General features: G+C 42.7%; 1 protein-coding gene across 7 annotated transcripts in view; it reads left to right on the forward strand.

Moving 5' to 3' along the window:
* Positions 1 to 25: 25 nt before the first annotated feature.
* ELF1 (E74 like ETS transcription factor 1) overlaps positions 26 to 24,183 on the forward strand; it is an 88,187-nt gene continuing 64,029 nt past the window's right edge. For 3 of the 7 annotated variants that reach the window (XM_054002424.1, XM_054002502.1, XM_054002521.1), the window contains exon 1: positions 27 to 112. The gene's annotated coding sequence lies outside the window, so the exon portion shown is untranslated. Of the gene's footprint in view, positions 113 to 21,647; positions 21,731 to 21,846; positions 21,927 to 22,453; positions 22,469 to 24,183 lie in introns of those variants that run through there. The other 4 variants (XM_054002512.1, XM_054002458.1, XM_054002442.1 and 1 more) reach the window with 4 other exon arrangements.

A 24,183-nucleotide genomic window follows, 5' to 3' on the forward strand; every position in this document is an offset into this window, starting at 1 on the left:
CTCCCCGCCCTTCTCCACCTCCTGCCCTCTCCCGCTCCTCCTCCCTCGCCCCCGAGGAGGCGAGCGCTCAGCGGGAGCCGCCCGGACAGGGAGAAGGAGCCGCGGCCGCTCGGTGAGTGCCGCCCGCCGCCCGCGTCCCGCGCTCGGGGGCACCGGGAGGCTCAGCCGCCTCCCCTACGGTGGGGAGAGACACCGCGGGCCACGAGTTCGAGCCCCACCGCCGCCAGCGCCCCGTGCCGGGCAGTCCCTGCCCCGCGGCACCCATGGGGGATGAAAGGTGTGGGTAGAAGGGCGGTGGCAGGGTGTGAAGTGGCTGGGGAGGCAGCGGGCCCCGGCCGGGCGGCGGAGCGCGCCCTGGGGCGGCGGCCAGCGGAGCCCCGTCCCGCCGGACGCCGCTGCCAACTTTCTGGGAGTTCGGCGGCGCGTGTGTCGGGAGGGCTCCTGCTGCGTACCAACTTCACCTCCTCCCTGTCCCCACTGCCCCCGGCGCCGCCGCCCTGCCCTCCCTCTGTCCTGCCTGCCTCCCTCCCGGCCGCCCGCCTCTCCTGCCGTCGTGGGGCAGCCGCGGGAGAGGGGGGGCCGGGGCCGGCGCCGTCCCGGGGCGGGGTGGGGACAGGGACGATACGGTCACACTCGGGCGTCCCCGGCACATTGGCCCCAGATCGCCTCCTCCGCTGCTTCCCCCACAAATAAAACTCACCCCGGGCTGGTGTTCCCCAGCACACGCTCACCCCCCACCCCACCTTCGCCTAGCCCTGTGTGACTGATCTCCCCACGGTTCTGCGAAAAAAAGTCGTGTTAATTCACCGGCTGCAGCTGGCAGCCTGTTTGCTACAGTCACGCACAGGGGTGGAGGAGAAGCCTGCGGAGTGAGTCATGGCTGTAAGAGGCCCTCCGGTTGTTTATGGCAAAAACAAGGAGGTGGCTCATTCAACATGTGGGAAATACGGGGAGTAAGAGTTGCCTCGATCCATCCTACAAGTTCAGGGCAGCGGTACCTGTGTCTAGTACCCCCTGCCCCAGCTCGCTGTCGAGCTGCCTGAGAAAGGAGGTGGGGCGGTTGCCTTTTCCTCTCACAAGGAGGGCTTGTGGTCAGACTGTCATAGCTTAGCTGCAGGAGTTTTGCATTTGTCAGCATTTCCATTATAAGTGTACTTTTTATGTAGTTCACAACATGGCTATAAGTATACGCCCTGTGTTGAAATTTGGTTGATGGCCTCTTCTCCATCTAAGCAACTTTTGAAATGATTCTGCTTAGATGCTAAGTGGAAATCCGTGGAAAATACTGGCTTTTTATGTTTCTTTCAACTTTAAAGTTTAGCTGCTTACACAAAAGGACTCGTTTACAGCTGTTAATCCAAAAAAATTCCTTCCCCCTTGAGTTTGTTAAATTGGGGGAGAGTTTAAAGGCTTTACCTCAGTAGGCATTGGTCATTAATTAGTGCAGAAGACACTCTGAAGACTCTTACAGGGTCCCGGCTACCGCGAGTGAGGGCACCCACACAGAGAAGGGACATGGGACACTGTGTGTCCGCAGAGCTCTAATCCCCGAGTGCCAGGGCAGTTCCAATGCCTCAGCACCGTGGACAAGAAGCTGGTGTTAAAATCAAGGCAGAATACGTTAACTTCCCTCTGTGGGATTTAATTTTTTTTTTCTTTACCGTGTCAGTTCAATTGCTGCTTCTGAGAGAGGGAACAAGCCCAGTATTTAGGAGCTTTCGTTTTGTGTAGCTCCGTGTACGCGCTGGGTCCCGTGAAACATGCCTGCCACCCAGCGGATGTCGCTGATCTCTATATATTCTATACATTTACCGCCTCTCCCCTGTGCCCAGCCCTACCCCGTCGGTAAGTTTGCAAAGCCAAGTGCTCAGGATGCCGGGCTCACCTGTCTGCCTCGGGCCTGTGCCCGAGGATGGTGTTGGTTGTGACAAGGATGTGCCAGCGTCCTTCCCGGCCAGCTCGGGACACGACATGCGTCCCCCAAGGTGTAGCAGCTCTCTGGCTGGGCAGCAGTGAGAAGAGGTAACATGAAATAGGCAAACAACTGTACGCAGAGGGAGAGGCAGCTTCGTGGCTGAGACAGCTGGAGAATCGGATTTTGCAGCCCAGCCGTTGATTTCCACATAAACATAAAGGTTTTTGCCTGTGGTCTGTTGGGTTTTCTGGGAGCCTGGCCTGGGATCTGCTTTGCACTTATGCTAAACTTAACCATCTGGAACATAAATGAGTGTCTGTTTGGTCTCTGTGTACAGAAGATGTTTTGCAGGTCTAAGCACGTTAGAAATACAAGCCTTGAGTGTCAGAATTGCTGACTCAGTATCCATCGTTTTTTGCTTTAATATATCTTAGTTTCCTGTGTTAAAAATATGTGGATAACAGTATCCTTTATCTTACAGATTACTGTAGTGATGAGAAGCATATAAGAACCTGAGAGAAAATAAATACTTTCCTCTGTGATTTGGAAGTGTTTGATGATACTCTAGAGAGCAAGGGCAGAAAGAGGAGTTTGTGTGTTAATTATAGCAAAGCTTCAGTGGGAAAAAATGTGACCAAGTCAGTTGCAAATACAGACTTATCTAATAGAGATTGATGCATATGAGCACTAGGAGACATTTTTAGTTAACGTAGACCACTTAGTTCTAATAATTTCTAAATTCTGCTTTGCTTATCATACTTTTAATAGTGCATTTTGTAAGTAATTTCCAGATTTCCTTTTCCTTAGGAAAAGTGCAAAAAAGCAGATAGGCAGCATAGGGTAGCATATTTGTGTTACTGTCCTTCATCAGCTGGATTTGTAAGGTAACACCTGGGACTCTGCTGTCAGAGCCCCCTGTTGAGGGTAACCAGTGGTGGTAGATCATGCCTGTGGTCTGTGTTGCTGTATTTGCTTATAATTACTTGTGTTGTCTGATCACCATGAGGAGCTGAGAAGAATGTGGATATGGCCTAGCAAGCACCTACTGAAAATGCACACAGTGCAGTTTGGTTTTGGACGTTTGACCAAATGCAGGTGGACTTTTCATGGAGGCAGCAAAAGGGGGACCTCCAAAAGGGCTCCACCCCTCATTCAGATCTGTCATCAGAAGATGCATTAGAAGAGCAGAAGAGCATTAAAGCCTTTCAAGTTTCCAGATGTGTATTGCCATTGGGAGACAGCATTTTCCCTCGTTTTGTTCTGAAAACAGCTCAAGTATTTTGGCCAAGTTCTTCTAATCCCAGTCTGCTTCTTTCTGCACCCGTCACTCAGAGGTAACTTCTACAGCACATGGAACAGAATTTAGCCTGAGGCAGACATTCAACTTGGAAAATTTCAAGCCAAGGAGTCAAAGTCTGGCCAAGTTACAAGCAGCTAGAAGCAGCATCTTGCACTGGAAGTGTTCAGCAGCTGCCTAATAGGCGATGCTACAAGCTTCACCAATCCCGTGTATACATTTATGTACATGGAAATATGCTGCTGAATTACAATGTTTTGATTGGTTACCTGGTCTACTAATTGTCCTTTTGGTTTGTTGGTTTGTTTTTTTTTTTTTTTCCTTACTAGAGAAAGGTACCTAAACATCTTTGGTTAATGCTATGAATGATTTTCCTTACTCACATTATTCATTGTTTTCCTGTGTGAAAAGTTGAAAACTTTAAAATGGAGCCTCTGAAGTAAATGACAAGCCAGGGCTTACTTGTTCTGAATATTTCAAAATGACTTAACGATTGTTAAAGACCAGTTTACAGTAGAACTAAAGCAAATTGCTTCCCAGCATTTTGAATTGTAAAAAACCCACATCTCCCAAATTCTGAAGCTATTCATCAACTGCTCTATTGTAGCAGACTCACCCTATATTGTGTCCCTGATATATCTATTAAGTTTGCAGTGAAGTGTGAGTTTAAAACAATTGTGCCATGGAGTCACTGTGGAATAAATACCACAAACATTGGCAAAGTTGCTTCATAAATCTTTCTTAGTTTAGAGAGGAACTTAGGCGTGCCTTTCTTCTATGGGAGTGCAGCTGTTTCTTGTAAGGTTGCCTGGGGGCTGGATCTTGGTGTAAGGCTGGTTAATATCAATATATTCACAGCTTTTGTGATGATATCGCATCATTACCAGAATATTATGTGCAGGTTTGTGCACGTGTGGAACAAGTTACTAGTACTAGTACCATACTCCAAATAACTTTTTTAAATGATCAGCATCCATCAGAAGGCATTTTTCATGCAGCCACATACAAAGGAACCAGGATTGTGGTTACACCAGCACGATAGGGGACTGTCCTCAAACTGGTAATTTATTGAAAGAAGGCTCAAGAATTTGTGCAGAGAATCATCTCAACAGGAGTTTTCATTGCAATGCTTCAACTGAAGTGTGGTCCTTGGCTGTGCAGCAATATAAATATTGCACAGAAGTAGGAAAGTACATGGCATTAGCAAGATCACAGGAATTCCATGTCTGGTTTTGCTGCTCACACGCGAGGAAGGATGTGAAATATTAATAAGAGCACAGGGACCAAAGTGATCCAGGGTTTGGAGACCAGGTGTCACAATTGCAGGTTGTACATCTGAGGAAGGATATGGTGCCTGTATAGATCATGCATGTGTGTAAGGAGAATACATGATATTTACTTGACCATCCAGTGTCTGAGAGATGAAGTTAGGCATGTTGTACTTTGAACTAATAAGTAGCAATGAGGGCAGTAAAGGATTGTAGTGGATTTGCAGTTGCTGTGAGTGTTTAAAGTTGTGGGGGTTTTCTTCTTAAAGGTTTGCTTTCACTTGCTTTGGTGGAGGATGTTTCCCGTGTGTGTAGAAGGGGGAAGGACTGTACTCCATTCACCTGTGTTTTTCCCTAGATTGAAAAAACAAGATTACTTGCAGTGCTTTCTGTGTATTGTAGCACATATTGCTACCTTGACAAAATTACAATAAAATGCTACACTTTAGAACTTGGCTGGTTTTCTCTTGAGTCAGGAGGACCTTTTTTTCTCAGTGCCTAATTTGACTTCTGGGAGTGTGATTAATTATTGTGTACTTCCGTCTAGAGTATCACCACATCTGGTGGCAGCTGGTGACAGGATATCAGATCCTCACTTTACACAGTCCCCTCCTATTCCCAGGTTGATGTATCATCTTTCTTTGTTCAGGATACTGTCAGTTATATTCAGGGATGAATTTTTTTTTTTTCTGCCTTTAGATAGGCAAGGAGATTGCTCAGTGTTCAGAAGTCAGCTGCTCACTGCTCTCCTCTTAACCATCTCTCTGTCCTTCGGTCATTCCTCTCCTGCAGCCACATCTGCTGCAAGCAGACAGAGGCAGGCAACGTGCACGTGGCCTGGCAGCAGAACACCCCCGGCAGTCAGTAAAACAACAGAGGGTATGTCAGTGAAATAGTTTTGTAACCTGAAACATGACTGACTGCCTGAATCAAGTTGAAGCATTACCTGCAACGCTCCTTTTCAAGCAGCTTCACAATAAACCTGAAGGTTTAATTTAGCCTGGGAATTGAACTTGAGCCTAGATAGCTATGAGATGTAATTCCGTAGTCCATTCTTTTTGATATAACAAACAGACATATTTTTTCCTCTGGCAGCTGAACTAGGACAAATATACTCTAAAGTGTTGAATTATTTCTTTCTGTAAAAAATGTATTTTATTGTATGTACTCTAATGTATATGGTATCAAAAATCTGATGTTCAGTCTTTTACAGTGGTTTTGGTTTGGCTTTTTCATTCACACTTTAAGATATCCTATGAAAGTTTTAAGGTAATAAAACATTTTCCATATAGGATGAGTTTACTGGAAGTTTTTTTGTTGAGAACAACTCAAACTTGAAGAGACAAAGTTCTTGTAAGTCACTATCTTTAGACTTGAAAGCATGTATATATGAATGTTTCCACTGACTTGGAAATATTCAAGCACTCCTCTCAAACATGATTTTCAAATACACTTTCCTTATCTGCCCTATTGAGATGTTCATGCTTGAGAAGATATTGACAGCACAGCATTCTAGGGTTTGGCCCTGTTGCTATGTTCATTTGAGTTAATAATAATGCACTATTGATTTCTAGGACATGCAGGAGCCAACTTAACAAAAGTACAAATCAGATTGGATGCTTTCAATTTTAAAGAGCTCTAGTTTGGCTATTTAATAAATTTCTTCTCAGAAAATCAGAATCAGGGAACAATACATTTGGCATTCTATTTTGGTGTTTCACTACTTGAATAAAGCTTGTGATAATATAAGATGATAATGAGTGTTGCCACATTGTGTCTGTTTTGAAAGTGCAGTCATGGGTTGTAGTTTTCTACTTTGTGACATCTTACTGTGTTTGTAATATTTAGTGAGTTTCATTCCCTTCCTGTTTGTGAGGTGAAACAATGTTTGAGGCTGAGATTAAAATTGTCAGAATTGTTACATGTCCATCTCAGAGGCATATCAAATTTGAACATAATACTGTTATATAATTGAGCTATAAAGCTGACTGTTTGTATGCTTAACAGCACAAACTTACATGTGTAGGATAATTATGCACCCTGAATTAACAAATACTAGAAATAGTAGTAGGACTATGTAATCTGTCAGGTTTGATTTTCCACCTCACCACAACCAAGTGTCACTACAATCAGAATAGTCAAGAGTTAGGTGTTTTTATGGAAAGTATTACTCTGTACCTGTTGTGCAAACTTCCCATTTGGTCCCTAATCCAGCAAACATGTGGCCAGTGAAGATGTAATTTTGCCCACTCTCCAGAATTTAAGTTCTTTCTTTTATTTGTATATGTGTACAGAAATCTTTTTTTCTTGTTAAAACCTAGTACTAACATCTACTTGTCTGCTCTAGGCAGTGGATATCCTGGGTTTTTTTTCCTCCATGAATACAGTAGTGACATTAAGCAGATACATTGTTTGGAGATACAGGCGTCAACAAAATTTAATGAGATGTTTCAGCTTGCTTGACCTTGTTCTGTGACTCATTTGTGTGTCATAGATTCAGGTAGAAAGCCAAGCACTCTCCAAGTCCTGGCAGAAGGTTGCTCACATGGTATCTGCTGCTGCAGCTTCTGTTTCAGCATCTGCTGCTGCCCAGAGAGGCTCTGCCACTGTGCCGTTTCCAGCAGCTTGCACGTCAGCCTGTGTTGGATGATTCTGGGGTGTGTTTGGGCTCTTCAGAGAGGGGGTGTGACCTGGTGGTGGAGCAGTGGAAAAGCTGTAGGATTCTGCAGCTTGCTGCAGACCTTCAAAGACCTTTTCCAGGCAAGGGGGTATTGAACGGCATTCTGGTATCTGTTCTCTGTTCTTTCATTCTGTTAAAAGGGAAAGTTCTGGGAGAAATTGAAAGGTCTGTTGTTTCTAAGGTCCACTGTTGATCAAGAGAATTACAGCAAATATGTTTGTTTTAAGGGAAGCTGAGGGTGGACTTTGTCACCAGTTTACTGAAGAGGTGACAAGGTTATGCCATCCTGTGTCATGGGATTTGGTATTTTTTTAAGATAAATGACAAGGGAAGTGGTATTGTGGGTAGGAGGACAGCAACACTGGTCAGAAAAAGGGTGTGACAGTACTTAATGTTCACGTACTGCCATAGGAACACTGACTGATCCAACTTTGTCGTTGTTGAATCCAACATCCAGTTATGTTGTGATAATAATGTGTTGTCTAAGGAACAATGAATCTCTAGAGCATAGTCCATAGCTGTGATGTCTGCTTGTCTTTTGCATCAGTCATCCCCCCACCCCTGGCAGCTGGTCACTCATCTTCTGCGTGCATTTACTGCCCCTGACCTGCCAGCTGAAAATAGGAACCCTTCTGTTTCTGCCAAAATTATTTTGCTTAACTTACCTGGTTAAAACAGTAGATTTATTTCCCTCAAAAGGTACTGGGGAGCCTAGGTGGCAAAGCTGAGGCAGATTCTCTAACTGTGCTGAGAAACTGATGGGAGAAGGGTTAAGGAAATCAGTAGTGTTTTAGTGGAGATATTGGAAATGAGATGTATCCACAGAATCTAGAACTGTAAACCTTTCTTCAACCTTGTGCTGGCAGACCTGTGCCAGCATTTTACTTTTATGTTTTCTCTGGTAGAGGGGAATTATGCCGACATGTAGTTTTGTGCAGAGAATAGGTTCCCCCAGCACCTGCTTATTCCACTGAGCTGAGCTCTTTTCTTGTGTGTTTGGATTTTCATGTGCTCTGTGCAGCTGTCTTCAACTGGATGCCTTTTCAAGTGAAACCTTCATCTTAAGCCAGCCCAAACAAACCTTTAGGGTTTTTTTTTCAGGTTTTCTTAGTTGACCTAATTTTGTGGGTTAATAGATTTGGTCTGAAGGATTTATAAAAAGATTACTAAGAATTTTTCAAATTCAGTTTTCAAATGCTAATATTATCATGTAGCAAAACTTGGCAACCATTACAGGTATAATATTTTAATTAATGAACAAACTGGTTTCTGATCAGAAGTATACTACAGCCATGATTGTGAGAGACAGAAATATACTTTTATGTTCTTTGCAAATGACCGTTCCTGAATTTTTTCTAGGACACATCTATTATGTTAAATTGTTCTCATGTCCTTAAGATTAAGTATAGCAGTATACTTCTATCATTATTGTACTCTTTTGGGAGGGGAGGGGGTGATTGTATCATTGTGTACCTCATTTGAGGTGAATTATTGCAAATGCATTACCTAAAGTCTGATGTAGTTGCTTGCTTTGTCTCTGGATGTACATTTTGGGGCAGTCTAAAGCAGAGGTCAGATATAACAGATTTTCAGGACAGCATGTTTTCAGGATGTTGTTGGCATAAAAGGTCTTCATGTGTTTTCTGCAAGAAAACCATTATGTTAACCTTTGTAGATGTTGTGTTTTGTTCCTCTGAAATAAAAGCTGTATCAGAAATGGGAGTTTGTAGTCTCTGTTTTATCGTTGTGTGTGACTGACTAGCAGCTGAAAGGTCAAGTCATACATGAGACTGTTACTGTACAAGCCTTCCATTGTGTTTACCACATATGTGGAGTTTTATCTTCTTTTCCCAAATCTGTACACATTACTCAAAGAAAACTACTAATTTCATGTTTTCCTGAAGGGGAAAAAAAAAAGGTATTTTTAGAGAGAATGCCTTTCCTGTGGAGAATTACTGCAAAATACTGTGTACTTCATCACATACTTTGAGATTCAGACTCAGTTTCAGATCTCATGTTTTTGCCTCAACACCTATCGAGAATATGACTTTTTAAAAAATTCTTTAATCCTCTAGGTCTCCTGGATTCACACTTTCCTTGTTTCAGATTGACATCAAGACATGTAGCAACATTAAATACAGTTAGACGCTGTAGTTTGTTGGAGTTTCTGGTTTGTGATGTGGTGGATAGCCGGATCAACTCTCCCAATCTTTTATTTGGAGTTGGAACATGTATGTTCAGATGCAAGTTTCTATTCAGTAGACGTTATTATCAGACTGAGCAGTAGTCTTGCTATAGGTGTTTCAATAGGCAGAAGTACTTGTGCAGGTGTTGTTTAAGGGAGAACATGCATGATTGTGGTTCTTTTGCATAGCACTGTGATCACGTTTGCAGGATGACTGCTTTTTAGAAAAGCAACCTATTCTTAATGGGAAGTATTAGGGAAACCACAGAATTTGGATACTGTGTTAAAGAAACTGGAGGACAGATGCGAGAAGGTGGCCTTATGAATGCTGTCACTGATTCTTTGTTGTTTGTGTGCTCCACTTTCTTACCTAGTTGCATTTTCAAATCATGGTTTTCAGTTTGTTACTGAACTGGAGACAAGTAAAAATAAAAATTCTGAAGGTTTTTGTTTTGTTTGGTTTTTTTTCACCATTCTGGGGAGGAATCCCTTTTTTGGGATTACTTGTTTCATCTGCCAGAAAAGTATTACTTACGATCTCCAGAGAAGCAGGGAGGAAATGACAATTGTATGTGGATTCTGACTGGAACATGATCAGAGCTTGGATGGCTTAAAAGCAAATGTCTCCATACTTTTGCTCTGGAGCGCCACCACAATCAAATTTTCCTATCTTTATTACAAAATGTATTTGAATGTTCATTTATATGCCTGAAGAATAGGGAATAGAGCTGGGAATGAAAGAAAAGAAGGTAAAACAAATTAGAAAGAGAAGGAAGCAGAAAAAGGCAGTCCAAACTAGCTTTGTCTTTCTAACTGTAAGAACATGAGCCAGGGGAATGAGACACAGAAGAAATTTAATAATCCCACTGGTAAAGTTGTGATAATTTAAATTCCTATTGAATAATTGGGAGCTAGATCAGTGCTTGCAGAAGAATGTTGAGTTTAATTGATTACCTGTAGTGAGAAATTTACATCCCTCTCATCTAGCTTAGTGTGTGGATATTTGTTTACTGAAGGATTTTTTGTGTCCTTTTTAAGAACACAGTGTTACTTTTTGCTAAATATGAGAAAAATGGACTCAAATCTGAATGCTGCTACCAAATAACATTGAAGACCAGTTGCCTATAATTACAGCTTAAATTTCTTTCTCCTTGTCTCCAGAACATAGTAGTTCATAGAACATGGATGTAGTTTTGAGGAGATTAAGAGCATGAAGCGTGGACAAGCAGTTTTTTCGCCTAATTAATGATCAGATTTTCTAAGTGAATGGTAGCCATCAGTGAAGCACCAGAGCTTTCCCAATTGGATATGACCAAGAGTTCAAACTCAAGATCTTCCAATTCCTTTTAGACAGTCTGGACTTACTTTGCTGTGCTTTACAAATGAGGAGGGAGGTACAGAAAGCCTCAGGCAGTTCTGTGGGGAATCAGGTGTGGTTGTTAGCCTGGGATTGGTGGCAGTGATCAGACCTGAGGGGAAAGTAATGGGGAAAGTGAGGCAATAAGGCCCCATCAGGGATGTGGAGAAAAAGAGTAGGTGAATTAGCAGCCTGCCACCAGCTTTGTACTATCACAGTAGTGATATTTGTTCTTTTTTTCCCCAGAGGATTTCAACTCTTTGCACTTTTGGTGTTTAATAAAAGTGAAAATAAATGGATGACAAGGAGATACCTTTTGGGGGCTTTGCTTGCATGGCTAGTAGAAGTGTATTTCTGCTCTGCTTGGAGTCAGAGGGATAGTGTGGATGAACAGGTGTTCAAAGTCAGGTTGGGTGGGGCTTTAAGCAACCTGATCTAGTGCAAGAAGTCCCTATCCATGGTGAATGGGGTGGACTAGATGATCTTTGAAGGTCCCTTCCAACTCAAACTACTCTATGATTCTGTGATGTTGATGGTAGAGAGGATCTTTGTGGTAAAACAAAATGTCAGTGGCCCTGTGGAGAAGGACTTGGGGTTTCCTGTGGATGAAAAGCTGGACATAAGCCAACTAGTGTGTGCTTGCAGCCCAGAAGGCTGATCACATCCTGGGCTGCAGCAAAATTGGCGCGGCCAGCAGGGTGAGGAGGCGATTCTTCACCTCTGGGCGATCCCAGCTGGAGTGCTGCATCCAGCTCTGGCATCCTCAGCAAAAAAAAAGACATGGACCTGTTGGAGCAGCTCCAGAGGAGGGCCATGAAGATGATCAGGTGGCTGGAGCACCTCTCCTACAAAGTCAGGCTGGGACAGCCTGGGAAAGAGAAGGTTCCAAGGAGACCTTATCATGACTTACAGAAAGGAGGGATAGGGACTTTGTATGTCAGATAATGACAAGAGGCAGTGATTTTAAACTAAAAGTAGGCCAACACAACTACTAAATTGTTACACGCTGTTTTCCCTGTTTTGCTTTGTCTGTGTAGATTAACAGCTTTTTGCTGCATTAGCTCTGACCTGCAGATCCTCAGGTCAGGTCTTCAGCCTACTCCTTTCTGACTACAGGCATGAACTGTTCCCTGGGCACTGTACCTGTTGATTTGTACCCAAAGCGGGGTGCTCTCTCCTCTGTTTTCTCTCTATATGATCTCCAGCTGCCATTTCACCACAGAAATGCAAATCTGCATATTCTGATGATGCAGGTAGCATTTTTCCCGTGTGGTGAATTTTCCAATGTGTTGTATAATTTTGTTTCATAAATCCTGTACCTCTAAATCTGACTTTTGCTAGAATGGTGCACAAATAATATACTTGGCTAGCTTTGAAAACATTCACTGGATAATGCCATATACTTGAGTAGAAAGGGGAAATTTAGTGTGTTTTAGTATATTTAGGAAAATTTGTATATTTTCAGAAAATTAAGTACAAATAAAGCACCTAACACTGTTACAATCACCTATAACCACAACCCTGAGACAGATTGTTTAGGATCTTCTGGGGATGCAGCATCCTGCTACATGCAAGTAAGGATTAGCAATAAAAGAATTAAAGGGTGCTTGTTTAGGGTAGAGGAGTTCATTTTCTCATGAAACCAAGTAGCAGGAAGTAAGCTGCTGCTCGCTTATGCAAAGCAGCAAGGGATCATATCATAAAACCAACAGGCCTCAGGATGAGAGCAATTAATGAAAAAAAAAACCAAAAAAGTAATTTTCTTTACTCTTTCTCCTTCATCAGTGAGATCACTGACTACTGTCTTAAAAAAGGTTGTTTTAATTATTGTTATTCTTAATATTAAAATTAAATTAGTTTGATGTTACTCTTCAGTTACACAGGAAGACTTCTGTGCTCTCAGTCACAAATGGTATATTCTTGTCTGTTATGGAAAGCTGGAAAACATTTCTAATGAGTCTTGCCAAAAATGGGGAACATTAAAAGGAAAAGTTCAAGAAATAAAATTAGTTACAGAGAAGCAGTAGATTAAACACTCTGAATTTAGGGTACTGTGCTAGAATGTGAGCACACTTGTTCCTTGATGGTGGTGGAGGGAGTTGAAATCACTCAATTCTAGTGGGGTGTTTTTCAGAGCACACATATCTTTAAAGCTGATGGACCTTCAATAAATGCAGGACAAAATTATTTTATACATTTAAACATATATATTGAAATGCTAAAAAGACAAAATTAGACTGAAATAATAAATATAAATTATATATGGTACTTTGAATGTAGCATTGAGACTACTAAACCTTTATGACAGGTTATTTGGGGAGAATATTGAGCTGCTTCCATTAATAACAGAATGACCTCTGTTAGTAGAAAGCAGGAGAAAAATCACATGTGGGAAACTGTGCCTGCCATAATGTCTTCTTGTTCTCTTAGCCTCTGCTTCCTAGTTTTGGTTTCAGGGCTCCCTAGACCACAGACCAAGAAAGATGATTCCTGGGAGGCTTTTGGAAAACACATCATAGTAGCAATAATTCTCCCTGGAGCCGAACCTCCGTGCCTGTTCAGGATGTGTCTGACTGCTGTACCTTGTTTTTATGGGCAAGTGACAATAGCAGAGGTGATGGTTTGGTTTCTTGGACTGATCCACAGGATCTCAGTCCTACAGGATTTGCTGGTAGGACTGCTTGCCTGGCTGAAGATGAGCATAGAGATGGAAACTGTTGTTTTTGTGACTTGAAGTGTAGCTGAGAGATGAAAATGTTGGCCTTTTAGCAGCCAGTTCCCCTTCCCAGCAGCGCTGAGCTCCTCAATACCCCTCCTTTTTGTGTCCTGCAGTCTTTATTTTTTCCCCTCTCTTCTCCATGATTTATGTATTTACCAATTGGTTAATGTAGCATGTATTTGGATAGTTAAGCCTGCTACTAAAAATATTATTTCCTGAACAAGCAAGTAACCAGGTTGCGTTTCTAGCTAACTGTTCTTTAATAGCCAGGCCTCAGCCTGAGTGAGATGCAATGGAAAATTGATTCATTCACATGAGCTTACTTTTTTCATAATTTATTTTCTATCTCCTGCCTCTCCAAGTTACCACTTTTATCTTTCTCCATTAATTAGAGCAACTGGAAGAGCAGTAATAAACACACTTTCCTTTCCTTTGTGTTCACATCCTGAGCAGTGAAGAAATGCCCTGTTGAATTCTTGTAAGCATCTAAAATATTCATGGAACTCTAGCTCAACATTTTTCTAAAAATGATGTTTATCTGGATTTCCTTTAATTCCATGAATGTGGTCTGCATCCATACAGGGAGTCAGCACAAGTGTGTGAGGTAGCCAGTGTGGCCTGCATAAGGTGGTGGGATTGAAAGGATAAAAGAAATTGGAATAGAAGTAAACATTTTTTCATCTGACAGGAGCAGTAGAAGAACTTACAGCAACCACCCTGACACGTGCATCTGTTGGGTGCTCTTTTTGTTATTGTCTAAAACACAAATATGGATAAATAATTCCCTGGTACTTCTTTAAGACATCAGCAGTAATTTCCTGTAGTGCAGATGGCGTTCTGGGACTGTGCAGCCTCCGAAATCTCTCTGGTCTTTAAAAGAAAATTAATTAAAAAAAAAAAAAAAAAGCAAAACAACAAACAAAAAAACAACCAACCCAAAAAAAAAAAAACCACACCAAAAACAAACAAACAAACAAAAAACCAAAACAAAACAAAAAAAAAATCAGGCAGCTGCAGAAGTGCAGCTTTGGGTCCAGAACTGTCTAAGGGCGGTGCCTAGCTGTCCTTCCTCAGGAGAGGGTTTGATGGGGAACATGGTGATCCCTCCCCCTCTGCTCCCACCCTGTAAAGAGGCCAAACAATAACAGCAATACTGACACGGCTGTGCTGTAACTTTAGCCTGTGTCTGTGCACTAGTGTCTGGGTGTACCAAATACTTTGTCTGTGATTAATAGCATTCCTTGCATAGAGACTTCTGAAAATCTCAGCTTCATTCTTGATTTTTATACTGATAAATACAGACATTAAAAAATCCACTGTGAACACTGTTTTGGTTTTTTTTCTTCTTCCCAGTATGTGTTTATTATTCATGAATGTGTTGCGACACCCAAAAATGTAATGAGTGACTCACAGAACGAGCAGAGAAAAGAAATACAGTTACAACTTTTTTATGAGGTTTCTTAGCCAACTACAAAGTGTCCTCACTTAAGAAACCACTGTTGGACTATATAAAATTTGCCCAGTCCTCGGTTTTATGTTCCTTCTGGATGTCTTTGCAATATAGTGTCACTTAGCATATATTTCTTTTCATTCACATCCCCGATTTTTTTTTCTTTCTTGTATCAGGGATTACAACATTCGGACATCAAAAAGAAAAACTACAGAACAACATGTTTACAAATAGTTCTGGATTTTGTGTTTGTGTGTGTAAGAAAGGAAAAGAGCAAAGGCCAAGTTTACCACTACTGGTATAGTAACATGTCTAATGGTTTCAGATTAAGCTAGTATTCTTCAAAAACTGACCTTGCAAGGATTCCCGAGCAAATACAACCATCCTGTTAATGCAGCATAGCTCTGAAGGAGTATAAAAGTGGGGGATCTGAAGTTTGTGGGATGATGTTGGGTGTGCTGTTCTGCTTCAAGAATCAAAACTGACTTTCTTTCTGGAAAGATTGGTTCTTATCCTTAGAAAGTCTAGACTTTTCTTTCATTCATATGTTTTTTAATTGTATCAGTATTTATAAATTTTACTTCATGTCTTGTACCTCCTTAGCTTTGTATCTTTCTTGCACAGTAGTGGCAAATCCGTATTTGCTTAAAACCTTTGAATGCAAATCTGTAGAGATAGATAGGCACCCTAATACTTGTCTTTCAAACCAGCTGTACCAACAAGTGAGCATTTCATTTGTAAAATTAAGGATCTAGCATAATTTTACTGTAGTCAGGATTGTACAGATTTGTATTTTATTAAAGTATATTTTAAAGGAATTTTCAGGGCTGATACACATACTGTGTGAGAATTTGGAATAAAGACATGATATTGCTATGCCCTTGTTGGTTCTCTTTGGATTTTCAGTAATTCAGTAACAAAAAAGAGTTCATTTTGGCTTTGTTTGTTGTAAGTATGTTGTATTGAGGTGTTCTGTATATAAAATAGTGTTACCTTTACAGTGCAAAATTATACTTGGGCCTTAATTAGAATTATACTATTTTCTGCCTTGCTTCAGAAACAGGTTGTGCCTTTTCAAACAGTAAGCTCTTCTAGATTAAAAAAAAAAGTAAAACCAGATAGAGTTAGCTCTTTGTTGGTATAAAATGCATTCCTCTGTCCATTTCCTTCTGATTAGTTGCCTTGTTTCTTGTAGGGTGTGTGCTGGAACAGTTTCTGCAGATGGCATTCAAAGATGTAAGGAAAGCTGGCCTTTTTGTAGATCAGTTTAGTCACTCTGAATGAAGAACTGGAAATTAGCAAATTATAAGTGAGTTGGATTTTAGGATACCAAAGCTTTAACTGTCTGAGTGTGCTTACCAATAGCATTAGGTGACACATGACGATTTCTCATTTTTCTCCTGGGAAAACTCGGTAACATTGTGTTGTATTTTGAAAATATTTGCAGATCATGGTTTAACTCTTTTTGTTTCATGATTTTTGTGGGGTCTAAAGCTCACTCAGAGAAGTAGTATGGGGTATAAATTTGTTCTGTCTCTATTTTCATTTCTTTGCGTGACTTGCCTTTGAGCTGTGGGTTTACAAGCGTGACTTCTGTCACACCTACTGGCAGGGGTATTTATAGGATGTTAAATAACTTCCAGTGCACTTTCTGAAACAAATGAGCAAGGAGTGTGCAGAGGGAGGACAGAACAAGAGCTAGCTCAAGTCAGAAAGCTATGGATTAAGTCATTCCTCTGTCCCACCCCTCGGCCTGTAGCATTCCCAAGTAATGGGGTTTTTTTGGTGGTTTTTTTTTTGGTGACTGTTGTGCAATCATAGGGTGAAAAAATTTACCTGAGTGCAGGCCCAGTGTAGTAGTTATTACTACCACAGAAGGAGGTCTGATGTCTTTAGCTGGCAGTGTTCATCACAGTCTGATCTAGTTCAAGAACAGCCAGCATTCCCCATCCTCCCCAGTCAGCTTTCTGCCACAGTAAGGCATTTAATAGGACCAGTGGAAGGCTTAACAGGTACCACATGGATTAGAACCAGTGCAAGGAGAGGATGGGAAGGGAAAAGTGTGCTTGGGGTTGGTAAAGAAGTACCAGGGAGAAGTTGGAGCCTGTAGTTTCTGTCTGAGAGTGAATCAGAGATTGTCCTGTGTCCGAGCTGTATCTACTCCCTGGATTTTTGCAATTCTTTTCCTCCACAGCTTGCTTGAAAGTAGAAAGAAGAACATACCCACATTTTAAACTATTCTCAGAAATACTGAGAAGCAATATAGGTCAGCAGAGGCAAACCTATAACAAAAGGAGGAAGGAAGGAACTTGAAAGAGTGATGAAAAGTAAATTTTCCTAGAGGTTTGCCATTGCTAGGATGTGACCTAGGAATACCTTAGAGATGATCCAAGAAGAGTTTGTGCAAGGCTACACAAGGTCAGGAGTTTGTAGCTGTGTGGGATGTTGGTGTACTGCTGGTAAAGGCAGCATCTTTGCCAGACCTGCCTTCAGTAGGTTGGAGGCGCAGTTGAAAGGACAAAATGGACGATGTTAAAGCTGCCTGGTGCTTGATTGTGAACCCATTTAATTTCAGACACCTCTCTAGCCCTTCTGCTACCAAGGAATAATTTCTGGAGACTTCTGCTACCATTTACTTGAAGAAACATTCCCTTGTGTATTTTGAAAGCTGACATTTACTCTGAAGGATTCCAACTAAACACAGATGGCCAGGATACCTTCCCTCTCAACTTTTGAAAAATATAGTGGCCTTTTTATATGCACTTTGTTTACTATCACCTTTCCTTTCCAACAATTCAACTAAAATTCAGAAGACGGGCACGGTGTAAAAGTAGACTGTATTTTCTCAAATCCATTATGCTCTACTTTCACAGTGTGCACTAAAATATCACTGAACCATATCTTTAAATTGGAAATTAAGAACTGATAGCTGCATGGGCTGCTCTCCAGGTGTCATCCACATTTCTTCTCTGAGCTTCTTTTTTACTGAAAATGCAAGTTTGTAGATAGCAAACAGTCGTCTTAAAAATATCAGAAGTGTATTGCCTGAATTTGTGATTAAGTTTTTAAATGACACAATAGTAGGAATTTTTCTGTGCCTAAAGTCCTAGCAGAGACTTCCTTTGGGCATAGGAGTAAGCTATTTTATAATCTCCTGATGCAATTTCTCCATGTGTAAATATTTAGGTCATTATGCATCTAGCAGCATTAGAAACCCACAACAGTGTCAGCCTGTGTTGTATGTGGCATCTACCCCCATGGAAGGTGCCAGCCCACAAACCCAAAGTACCGGGACAGTAACACTGTGATAGATGCATATCATATTTATTGGATTAAAATGTGATAGCACCACTACTAGTGTTTCTTGGTGTTGTAAACAAGGAGAAAAGAAGGTGCAGGAGTTTAGGTGTTAAGACTTGGGTGGAAGCTGGTTCAAGTGTTGTCCTTCCATACACAGTGTCATGTTGGGTATATCCATTGCTCAGGTGTTCTTTGGGGCTGTGCTTGTGAATGGGATTGTTAGAATTTTACCTTCCCTTTCAGAGGCACTTGAGATGAACTATTTTGCAAAGCTTGAGATGCTGGGATCCTACAAAAAACAAATGCAAACCAGAAGCTTCTTAAATAAGATTTTTATCCAGTCTTGAGACAGTTTGATGAAGCCCCAAGTCTGTATGAGGTGATTGTATGAGCCTGAGCTGGGAGCAGGGTGGTGGGATCTCCTCTTGCAAGAGTGGAAAGGAGTTACAGCATCTTGAGCTCCTTCAGGAATTGTACCACAGGGTGTCACATAAATCAGGGCTTGCTAGGGCTTCTCATGTGCTGAACTTCTGTATAATGTAGCAAAAAAATAGAAAAACTAAGAGCATTTGGATCTTTTCTGTTCCCTTTCCTTCATTAAAACAGTGTTTTCTCCTCCCCAGCCATCATCCAAAACCGAAAGCTGAACACAGTCACAAACCTTTCTTTTGGCTTGTTTTTATGAGACTAAATGGTATGTCTTTCAGGTGGGGCACAATACCTCCAGATACATCATTCTGGTGTGTCTTCACATGGTTTCAGAGTTTCAGGCTGCCCCTTGTGCAGGAGAGCTGCTTTTTTCTGCTCCTGTGCCTCCTGGCAGCCCATCTCATCCCGCCCTTGCAGACCTGTAGCTTTCAAAGCCAGTTGTGAAGGAGGGAGGCGATTACCAAAGCAGGGTGTGAAAAGAGAAGCAGCTTGCTTGGGTTCTCGCTTGAGGCCAGCTGAAGTGAGAGTCACATCCAGGTCTCTGCCAGTCCAAGCCTGTTGGGCTACCCTGCTCCCCTTGGAGCACATGATTGGGCATGTGTTTCTCTGGGAGTTGGGGCCAATAGCAATGTGAAAATTGTATTGTGCATTATATTTATTTGTGCAGCCTTAACTTTTGTGCTGGTGGGCTCCACCCTCTGCCACACTGTGTGACTGCACAAATATTTGCTCTGGGAAGCAGTGGGGGGAGTAGCTCAGTGCGAGGAATATGAGGCTGGGATGGAGTGGAGGGCTAAAGCTGTTTAAGTTGGCTTAAGCTGTGCTGTTGGTCAGTGTCTGACTATGTCTTTTGGGCAAACGGTGATCTAAGTTTTGTGGAAATACTCATCCCAGCATTGGGCAAGGTCACTTCTTCTTCAAGCCAAAATTATAATTAGCAAGAAACCTGATACAGTTCCAGGGATGAACATCCACCTGCATTCTTTCTTGCTAAATAAGTTTACATTTTACATATGCTTAAAAAAAAAAATACTGCTTCCAGATTTAGCTTAGAAACGGCAAAATGTTTGCATAGCTTGTGCTAATACATCACTACAAAATGATTTTTCAATTTAGTTGACTGCTTGGATAAGAATGTGTTGTTTCTTTCCTCTCTAAAACATAACTATTAGACTTTTTTTAATTATTAAAATGGTACTCTCCCTGTGCCAATGTTACAGTTCCTTGTAACCGCTGTGCACCTGGGTCAGATTTCTTCCCTCTGTGCCCCATGATTTACAAAGGGGTTGCAGCACAAGAAACAAATGCTTTTAGATGTAAGATTGGATTAGACTTAAGTTGTTGGAGAGAATGAATATACATCTGTTGTGAGAGGTGGAAAATATATAGTAACTAAAATAATGATACAGTGTTTTCTCCTCATGGACTTTTTTCAACTAAGAAATACAAATGAAGTCTTATTTTGATAAAGAGCTGTAGTGAAGATATTTTAGTACTAACTTAATTGATACTTTTAATCACTAAGTCATAAAAAGTGTGCTGCTGCTTCTTTTTTTCAGATCTTTCACGAAAGCAAGCTGCAAAAATATGATGATAAACTACATCTAATAAAGTCATACATGGGTAACTGCCCTTTAAACAATAAACTGGGACCCAATTTTGCTTTTAAGTGACATGCAGCTGTCATAAGGACTCAATTACTTGGAAGTAATCCCTAAATTTTTTTCTTGGTAATTAAACATGACCACTGGTTTGAGATATTAATGAAAATAAAACTATGAGTTTTATGCAGTACAAAACTTGTGGGACTACTGGTTAATTATTACTGGGACCGTTAATGACAGCTGTCCTGAAATATGTTTGAATTTATCTCAATGTGTTTGCTAGAAGTCGCTTCAGATTTTTCTTACTCTCATCTTCCCCGCTCATTGCAAGGCTGCTCCTGCTGCTTCCCCCCTTCCCAGCTCCTTGCCTTGCTGTTACACCCTCTCTGGTGGCTTGGGTCCCTGTGCCACGCCTTCTCTTATGGCCAGTGCACTGCTTTGGACTCTGCATTTCTGGGAATTTGTGGAAAACCAGTGCACATGCCAGCCCGCAAACAGAGCATGAGCTTACCCTTCCTACAGAAACAAGGTGGGAGTAACTCTGTCCTCACCGCCTGCACCATGTTTTTAAAATTACACTTCTGTCAGGCCTTTCAGCGTGCCTTATGCGATCATAGAGCCCATCCCAAGCACCTACACTGCTGAGGGCTAGGTGGCTTTCAGTGTGCTCTGAGGCTTTGTTTAAAGAACATGAAGAGTGTATCAGAAATTTACAGGCAATCCCAGGAAGCCTGGCTTTGGCATTGGCTCTCAGTCTGTGTTCCATTGGATACTGCACTTTAACAAAATTTCCCCTTTGGCCCTCCAAAGTTTCACTCCTTTTCAGGAGTTAACCTGTTTGGTGTGAGCAAGATGATATTGGTTGAAAAGATGAGATGTTCCACAGAAACGTGTTTGTTCATTTAATTTAGGAGAGAACACAGTCTTAAACCATGCTAAGGGATGTTTAGGTTGGACATTAGGAAGAATTTCATCACAGAAAGGGTGGTTAGACGTTGGAATGGGCTGCCTAAGGAGGTGACGGAGTCACCGTCCCTGGAGGTGGCACTTGGTGCCATGGTCTGGTTGACAGGCGGGTTTTCGGTCATGGGTCAGACACGATGATCTCAGAGGTTTTTTCCAACCTAATTGACTCTGAATTATTACTCATGGAGGGGAGCGGGGTGGGACGTTTCGTAAGGATCGGAGGCAGCGGCGGGGAGCCGGGCGGGAGCGGGACGGCGCGGCGCGGGTCGGGCGCTCTCCGCACACGAAGGAGCCGGGCCGAGCGGAGCCCGGGCGGGTCACGAGGCTGCCGCCGGCCCGTCCCCCCCGCCCCGCGCCCCGCCGCCACCTGCGGGCCGGGCCCGGCGGAGCGCCGGCCGCCGCCCCGGGGCGTGTCGTGTCGTTCCGAGCCGAGCCGCCCGGCCCCGCGGTGAGTCACCGTCCGGGGCCCGGGCACCACTTCCCCCTCTCGACAGGAGCCATTTTAGCTGCACGACGCTGCGGGGAGGCCGGGGCGGCGCCGCGGGCCCCGCGGCCGGGCGGTACGTGCTGCCCGGGGAGCGAGAGCCAGGCGGGCGGGAGGGCCGGGGGGACGCGGCGCTGCGGGCGGCGGCTGCCGCTGCCTCGACGTGCGGCCGCGCCCGGGGCAGCGCTCCGCAGCCGTCGGGAGAAACTGCGGGGAAGAGGGAACTTCTGGAAAAGCGCAGCACCAGGGAAAAGCGAAATATAAATTGGGCTGTGAGTAAAGGGGCGTCTCGGGGCAGCAGCGCCGTGAGCTGCCTGAAGCTGTGCCTGTTGCTGCGGGCAAAGGGCACCGCGGCTGTGCTGCTCTGAGCAGCGCGCTGCACAAGTGTGACAGCTGGCTTGTAATTCTGCTACGTTTTGTACTTTTGTCTCCTTTTAAGCGTGCGCGGGTGCCAGGCTGGCTGCCGGTCGGAGCCCTCCAGCCGCCGCTCAGCGGGCTGTAAAATACACGTATTTTATTTATTCTGAAGCTGCGTGTGCCTGGACTCGGCTAGCGTGGAGCAGAGCACGGTCCAGAGCGATTCGGGCAAAGTGTTGGCTATCAGCGCTGCGGCTTTGAGCACCTTCGCTCCATTGCTGTTCGCCCGGTGTGGTCCGTGGTTACTTTAAAATGGCAGATTTAAAATATAATTTCGAAGACAGATCATTCTCTGCGCCCTTAAATTGAAGTTCTCTTTCTGCCGAAACAGAGCCATTAACGGCAGCCGCCACGGTATCGTCTCAAAATAGAAGGAGTTAAGTTATTATGCGGGCAGGTACAAACCTTTTCCTGAAAATGATTAAAAAATGGAAGTTATGGTGATGCTGAACAAGGCAGACCAATTAGAAAATAGGCTTAGTGGTAGTTGTAATGGGAGAAGAAAATCTTGGAGGTAATTGTGGTGCGTCAAATTGCTTCTTAAACTTTTAGTGGATGAAAACCACCTTGATTCTCCTAATTGTGCACTTCTGAACTTTAGCAAAGTTTTTGAAGAAGAATCTCTATTTCCACCTTTGTTGAACGAAAATGTTCTTTAGAAGTTTTGTCCGAGTCTATAACTTTGGACCCTACATTTCCATCTGTCACTTGAGAAATCAAATTTGATATCTTCTTACTGAAAATTAAATGACAGGGCACTTGAGCTGTTGTGCACAGGGGAATACTTTCCAGGTTCATTTACTGTCTAGAGGCTGTATCTGAGAAGTATGATGGAGTCTTGCTTAGTACTGTGATCAGTTGCAGGGAGGGAGAGGGAGGCAACCATTAAGTAAATGGTCATGTTTTGGGTGAGGCTGTCTCTTGTCTTCAGCCTTCCGAGTGTTCAGCCATATATCCCTTCGGCATCTTACACTACAATGTGTTTTCACTGTCTTTTCATTTTACATTTTGCTTTTTTTTTCTTTCTAAAAGCAACAAGTTTTGCAAGTGTTTGGGGGATTTATTTGGCGGGTTGAAAAATCACTGATAAAATTACAGAGGAGCTACTTGAAAAAAAAAAAAGTGTTTGTAATAGAAGTTTTTTTCTGAAAAATTCTTATATATATTTGCATCTTTCTTTTTATCACCATGACTTTTATTTTCAGATCCTAGGGCTCTCTGCTTGCAACTGGTGCAACATGACCCTCCCTTTCCTTATCTCTTTTCTCTCCTTCTTTCTTTTACACCAGACCCTGTTGATACATCCAGCCCTAAAAACTTGAGGTTTTAAGTTTTTCTTTTTAAGTCGTCTCCTAAGCTGTAGCTGCTTATCTTTCTGTGTTCTAAAGGGTAAGTGGCTGCTGCTACTTTCTCTTGCTCAGGGCTTCACAGAGGAGCAGTTCTTCTTTGAAGGCAGAAGCTGCCATGTTCATTCTCTCTTGCTGCTATACAAGAACTTTGCCAGGCCTACGGATGCATCTGTGGTACAGTGGTGGTGCTAGGAAAAAGTCATTTGAAAGTTCTCCCACGACCCAAGACTTACAGATGACAGCTTGGACAGATCTAGAAGGCAGAGAAGTGGATTAGAAGATACAGAGAAATGGTGTTAGTTTTTGTATAGCTGAAGCTCGTGTTTGTCTCCAAAAAAAAAAAAAAATTCCCACCTTTCTCCCCCCACACCCCCAAGGCAGGGATCTTTCAGTTTGGATTGTTTGTGATTGTTGAGAGAGCCGTGGGAGTGGTGTCATTAGATGCCAGTTAGCTTGAACATTATTTCCAGATCCCTGCCTTTACAGGAGTGTTGGTTTTCTAATGTGCTCTTTTCTCATCAGTTGCATATGAGAATTGTCAAGTCCATGGTCTTGGTCCTCAAATGAGAAGAAAAAAAGAGGTAGACATCCAGATTTGAAGAATATTGTCGGCCTGGTGTTTAAGGATTGATGAAAACTCATACTTCAGTTGTGTGTGTTACTTTTTAGACACTTGATGTATGAAAAAAGCCAAATACATGAGGTGTATTTCAGCACAGCCATATTTAGGGGAGGGAACTGTGGCAGGATGGTGCTCAGTGAG

Source organism: Vidua macroura, chromosome 2, assembly GCF_024509145.1.
Source record: "Vidua macroura isolate BioBank_ID:100142 chromosome 2, ASM2450914v1, whole genome shotgun sequence".
NCBI classification, from domain to species: Eukaryota; Metazoa; Chordata; class Aves; order Passeriformes; family Viduidae; genus Vidua; species Vidua macroura.